At 30.0% G+C, this 7,092-nt stretch overlaps 2 non-coding genes across 2 annotated transcripts; one reads left to right on the plus strand and one right to left on the minus strand.

The window, feature by feature from the left end:
* Positions 1-1,274: 1,274 nt before the first annotated feature.
* Trnag-gcc lies at positions 1,275-1,345 on the plus strand. Its single transcript has one exon. It is a non-coding gene; the product is annotated as a tRNA-Gly (tRNA).
* Positions 1,346-5,494: 4,149 nt separating this feature from the next.
* Trnag-gcc lies at positions 5,495-5,565 on the minus strand. Its single transcript has one exon. It is a non-coding gene; the product is annotated as a tRNA-Gly (tRNA).
* Between the last annotated feature and the right edge of the window lie 1,527 nt (positions 5,566-7,092).

Consider the following 7,092-nt stretch of genomic DNA (forward strand, 5'->3'; position numbering starts at 1 on the left):
TTATTTTTGCTTAATTAATTAACCGTTGAAATTATTACTCTCCACAAGTTTTTACGGAAACAATAATTGCATTAGCAGTACTTGAATGACATATATAGAAAGGACAAGAGAAAAATATTGTAGAATACTGACATGGCACGCCTTGTTCTGACAAAAATGTTTAATAAATGCAGTAACAAAATTGTAATTTGTATATAATATACAATAGTGCACTACAAATACCACTCTACATCAGCGGTCGGTGAACTTTTTTAATCATTACCCCAAAATATTTTTGCTAAGTTGGTATAATAGTCCCCATTGCAAGGAGAGATTACTTCAACAAGGACCACTACGTAGTAGACCCAGCAAATTTCATTTAAAAATATACATTTTACCTCTAAAAATTATATTTTTATTTTATTAACTTCCCGTAGGGTAAGTTATTGTAATGGGCCGAAAATCGGAATTGAAAATTTTTACATTTCTCGACGATTTGAAGGTTTCTGAACGTTTTGGTATACCTCAGAAAAAATGGATGTGTGTGTGTGTGTGTGTATGTATGTGTGGATACAAATTTCCAGTCACGTTTTAGGGCGCACGGATCAACCGATTTGAATGGTTCAAAAAACATCCGATTCCTATTGATAGGGAAAAGAGCTGATTAGTTTTTGGCAAAGGCAGGTCCAGCCGTTTCGGAGATACGGAGCAAAGAGTGCAGAAAATAGAAATCGTATTTTTGAGAGAACGGAGTATCCGATTTGAATGATCTAAAAAACATTCAATTAGTAATGATTGGGAGAAGTGTTTATTAGTTTTTGGCAAAGGCAGGCCCAGCCATTTTGAAGATACGGAGCTAAATATGTAAAAAATGGCAGTTTTTGAGAGAACTAAGCGTCCGATTTAAATGATTCAAAGAACTTTCTGCTTGTCTCAACAAAATAATCGATTTTGGAAAAAAAATGTGTCCGATTTTTTTTTTTTTTTTTTTTTTTTATTTAATTTTATTTTTAATTCTGACTATAGTTCTAATATACTTTACAAATAATTTCAACTCTGCAATTCAGTTTATATAATATTTATAAATATTAGACAATGTTACAATATTTATAGTAATCTATTTGAAATCATTCAGTAATCCTCGAACATTTCGTTACGGTACGGGAAGTTCCAGCAATTTGCCTTAAGGCACGATGCCACCCACCCCACTAGTTTGTTAATGCTATACATTAAAAAAGTTCTATGATCTATAAATTTGTTCAATCTTACTAGTATGATCGGCAGTTTTTGCATAAGCATCGGTGGTTCAGTGGTAGAATGCTCGCCTGCCACGCGGGCGGCCCGGGTTCGATTCCCGGCCGATGCAAATTTATTTTACTTTCTGGTACATATACTAAATTATCCTCTATAATTTTTTTTGTCTGTATATTTGTTCCGAAAAATCTCAAAACGGCTGGATCGATTTTGAAGGGACTTTTACTGGCAGGTGGCTAATGTAATTGGGCGTAAATCAGACTACGTTTCTTTTAGAAAAGATATCTTATTTATTCTTGAGGCATATTATTTATTATTTATTTTCTTCTCGTAGAGCATAACAATTTATTGAATTATTGAAAAAAAAATCATAAGATAAATTATGAATAATGTTTACATATGATCTTTTGTTATTGATCATTGCAAATATGTCTACATATCAAAAACTATTCTTTAGAAATATGAACATAATTCTTTCTAAAATTAAAATATGTAATTATGTAATTATGGTAAGTTAATAATTAATAATCGCAAAAAATTCAAAATGAAACGTTTAATACATTTTGACATACCTTGGAAAATATACCTTGGACTCTAAATGTGTGTGTGTGTGTGCAAATTTTCGCCAGCAACTTCAGGAACACGTGTCAACCGATTTAAACAATCAAAAAACATTCGATTCCTATTGACGGGGAGGCATGCTGATTAGATTTTGGCAAAGACAGCCTGTTCAATAACACATTGCAAAAGGTGCAAAAAATAAAAATTAAATTTTTGAAATATCGGAGCGTTCACTTTGAATCATTCAAAAAACATTTTAATTGAATGGACAAAATACAGAACTAATTGAATTTTGGGAAGACAGGTCAACGGTTTCGGAGATACAAAGATAAATGCGAAAATGGCAATTTACGTTTTGAGAGAACAGAGAGCGATTTGAATTATTCAAGAAACATTTCACTTGTAATGACAGAATGAAGAATTGTTTAAATTTTTGCGAAGGCAGTTCTAACGAGATCCAGAAAAAAAATGTTCTTAAAAAATGCCAATTGGCGGTCAAAAATGATCATTAGACATATGCATATCTAATTATCGAATATTAAATAAAATTCATTTCTTAGAGTTCCGTGCTAAGGGTTATAATTTATAAATTTCACTTATATAGTTCTAACAAATGTTATCGTCATTTTCGGCAGTTTGAATGGGTTTCAAAATTTTCAAAAAGTTAAAAAAATTTAAACTAAAAATATTCTGATACTTTTTTACTGCTTTTCTCTTCTGACTTTAGGTAATAACTATAACTTAAGTACATGTGATTTCAATTTACTTTGAAATCGATAATTGTTTAAATGTTATAGATATAAAGTACAAGTTCTTTTATCCGAATAAAAAAGCGTGACTGAATATTGTATATAAATAAATTTTTCAAAAGCTAATACAGAAAACTTAAAATAATTGGCAATTTAAATTGAAATTCAAATACTTTAATTTTTTATTAAATTCTATGCGAACGATGTCGTAGGTACTACTAGTATTCAATAATAATAATGATTGCCTTCTTAAGTCTGAGTTATTTTAAACTTTAAACAAGTGTTTGTACTAATTTTTAAGTGAAATGAATACCACGCGTGCATAAATTAGATCTGAAATTTATATTTACCAATGAATGCAAAAATAAGAACAATCTGATGGATTATCTCGTTTCAGTTCAAAGTTTCAAAGATATAATCTACGTAGACAATTACATACTTACGAATACAAGATTTTCATGAGCACTTTAAGGAACCTAAAGAAATTTCATAGTTTCCGATTCAAAGTACTGAAACTGTAAAAGATACAATAATCTTATGCGCATTTATTTAACTCCGACGAACCCCAGACATCTGCTCCTGAGTATGCAAAATGCTTTTTACAAAAGGCTCCTAAAAGGATATCAAAATGTATCTGGCCTATACTAAAAGTTTCGTTTAAGAATCAATTTTTCCGGAAACACCCTTTATGAATTCGTAAGCAGCGGACCATGAGAATCGAAAGCTCTTTTCACGGCCACGAAAATCGATATGAGACGAAAATAACATAACGAGGATCGATTTAACGACTTGATGAGGCAATGACATTTCGTTTGCCTAAAACCACGTGTAACATTCTGACAAAAATAAGCCTTTGAGAAAAAATTCATTATTTAGGAAATAATTGGCCTACGAATGTCTTTTGTAGGTTTCTTTTGTTACAAGAACACTGAGACTCTTTTATTGCTATATCGAACTTCTGCAATGGCTTAATGGCTTATTAAAGGATATTCATTCAATAAAAAATCCATTAAAATCCATTATAAGAAAGTGCGCGTAGTGTTCACATGCGATTAAAGTAAAACTTTTTTGCTATTGTACGGGATGGTATTTAAGTTCAAAATAAATACATCATATAACAATTTTGAATGATGTTTCTTAGTAATATGGTAACAATCGTGATGCACACATTTATTAATGTTAACCATTATACATTTTTTAATAATAATAAATTATAAAATGTATATTTATAATAGCATTAAAAATATTCATAATATTTGAAAACAATAATGGAATTAAAATCATACTTCAAACATGACGTGATCGGTTTGTCATTGTAATTAGCGTTTAGGACTTGAACCTTCATTAGAGAAATGATGTAATTGCTGATTAATAAATTCTATAATATTTGTTCAGACAGTGGATTATGTTAAACAACGCCTAAACAAATATTGTTTTCGCAGCTTCACTCATCATGTAATTGTGTTTGAAGAACTTCATGTAATTAAAATTAGCATACATTCATTGACTGCTTGTCTTTATTTCACTTTTTCGCTGGCGATATAATCTCATTATTTAAGCATATGTAATATCTGTCTTGCCTACAAAAATATTATTCATTTTAATAACTTCAATGATTTATAGAAACGGCACGGCACAAATATTTCATTCGTTTTATTATATTCACTATAATTATTTACGGGGGACGGCGTGAAATATTCTTCTGATTAAGGCATTATTTATTAAATCAAAATTTGTACTACGATGTAACCTTAAAATCTAATTACATTCCGAACACCTTTAAGCTAACGTACGCTGTACGCATATAATCAAACGTAACACGACCTTCCGTTGCATTTTCATAGATTTGCTCCCTAGTCGCGCCTAAAGAAGTTTTACTCCAATAATTTACTTAGTTTTTTGCATTTTGGTATTAATTTGTAAGAAAACAGTGCAAAATATTGCCAATATTCAGTAATTTACTTACATTTTGAAATTCAACTCTATATTTTAAAATTGTATGAAATTATTACCACTTGCATATATTTTTCTGATATATTAATACTAACAATTTATAAATTGTTTTTGTTTTTTTTTAATTTAATTGATTGATTGGACATAATAAATTTTGTCATTATAAGCTATAAGTAACACTGAAAAAACTTTTTGTTTTGATTTATAACTGTTATTTGAAGCGACGTTTTTTGTAATTACAAAATAATCAAAAACTCATTACAAATGTAAATCTTGGTTAATCTGATCGTCTGCACAGACATTTTAATATAAAAAGAAACATGTATGTACTGAAATGTATGGGTATTAAATTATTTTGACCTTCAATATAGTAGACAAATTAAGAATTGCCACTTTCAGATATTTATTTCTTTTACTTAAAATTTTTCAATAATGAAATTATCAAGTATTTTACCATTTTGCAATTTTGATTAAATGCGCCAATTTTTGGCGAAACTTGCCAAGACATTTTAGTAATTTTTTTTGAAAGGAGATTTCTTAAAACTGACTGATAATTAAAATTTTTAAATTAATAAATCAACAAAGAGTCTTGGTTCTTAAAAGATTTAGGCAATTGTATTATTATTAACTTCCCGAAGGAGAGGTTTATTTTCATAAAAAGATCTGATTTGCTAATTTTATGTTTTCTCGACGTTTCAAGCCATTCTGAATCTATTGGCTAGACCCATTTCGACATCCATTTTAGGAGCCTTTTGTAAAAAGCTGTATACTCAGGAGCAGATGTCTAGGGTTTGTAGGAGTTAAATAAATGCGCATAAGATTATTGTATCTCTTACAGTTTCAGTACTTTGAATCGGAAACATTGATTTTTATTCAGTTCCTTCAGTGACAAACGGTCCAGTCGTTTTGGAAATTTATTGGAATAAATAGACAGACAGAAAAAAAATTGTACCTGTACTTGTTAATTTGGAATGTGTACGAAAAAAATAAAATAAATTTGCATCGGCCGGCAATCGAACCCGGGCCGCCCGCGTGGCAGGCGAGCATTCTACCACTGAACCACCGATGCTTATATTGTTGAGAATTGTGTTCTTTATAGTCATAAGTAAATCAAATGAAAATTGTGTTAAATAATAGTCATAAGTAAATTTATGTGAACGATGTATAATCCCAAGTAACGGCAAATGTCGCGAATATCTTGTACATCTCCAAGACAACCCTTAATAAAAGTTTATGATAGCTCATGTACCCTCGGCAAGCTATCATAAAACTAGAAATATTGGGAATATTTTAAAATATAAAAATATAAAGTTAGTTAGTATTGAACTGTTGAAGAAGTAACAACTAAAATATTATAATAAAGCGCAAAATAAATTTTAGTATCTAAATGAATTCTTTGATTTCACACACTTCCAGAAGAGCTACAAATGTTCCAATTCTCATCGTTAAGTATTCCAAATAAAACTCTAATCTACTCAAGAAGTTATTAGAAATTGGTTACAATTAATCATTAATTAGTAAATTTTTACTAACGTCTCTTCAATATGTAAATAGCTACTCATACCTGTAAGATTAAAATCGTTTGTGAATATGTTTGTGTGTGTGTGTGCGTGCATGCAAACTGATTTTTTATCGTATATCGACTTTTTCTCAAAAACGGCTGGACCTGGAATTTGAAAGCCATTCGATGCATCTTGATGAGGATTATTGTTTGTCAGTTTTGTACGACAATCCGCCGAGCCGTTTCTTTGTTATTTGGAAAAAAGTGTTCAACTTTTCGTACATATTTAGCTCATACTACCGAATCGATTCAAAAAAATCAGAAACTGTTCGAAAGATATTATTTGGGAATGATACTTATTAATTTTAGGTGAAAATCTACCGAGCCGTTTTCTTGTAGTTAACTGTTGAAAAAAAAGCCAATTATTATGGAACTTTTTTGCGATATATATCATGGTCTTATAGAACTCACTGAAGTATTACGGCTTTACGACAACTAGTTTAATTTTAAAAATTAATCAAAGTTTGAAAAAATGAGTAGTTTTCTTTACGATTTTCAATATTAAAATTGGACGATTTACTTGGTATAACGATAGAGTACTTGGTCTTAATAAACATAAAGCATTAAAGTCCTGCGAAAACTGGTTCAATCATAAAGAATATAGATTTTAAAAAATTTTTTTTAGAAAATACTCCGTATACCTGGTAAAAAATTTATATTCTTAGAATGAAGTTTTTCAGTTTTGTTAATTAAATGGGTGGTGCGAATCAACCCTAATTGTTCAAAAACTTTTCGAACTAAACGTCAAATTAAAACCGTCTCAGTATTGCATATATTAGGCATCGTATATCACTGAAATGGCGCTTTGAGCTTTATTCAAATTTCCATATCTCAGAAAGCACGCGATATTTTAATAAGCTTCAATGAGCAGATAACATTGTGTTGGGGGTTGTTATGTTTTGCTGTGATACATATACCCCCCGTTTCCTATGCCACATTTCTGTAACTTAATATGGGGCTCGTTTTCTTTTGGAGAGTAGGCTAGGTGTTTTTTGAACGATTTATTCGTGAGCAAGTAAAGTTATGCATAATTAT

The sequence above is a fragment of the Ctenocephalides felis genome, unplaced genomic scaffold (genome assembly GCF_003426905.1).
Source record: "Ctenocephalides felis isolate EL2017-DRISC unplaced genomic scaffold, ASM342690v1 CF-g0.4_SCAFFOLD_03573, whole genome shotgun sequence".
Lineage (NCBI taxonomy): Eukaryota > Metazoa > Arthropoda > Insecta > Siphonaptera > Pulicidae > Ctenocephalides > Ctenocephalides felis.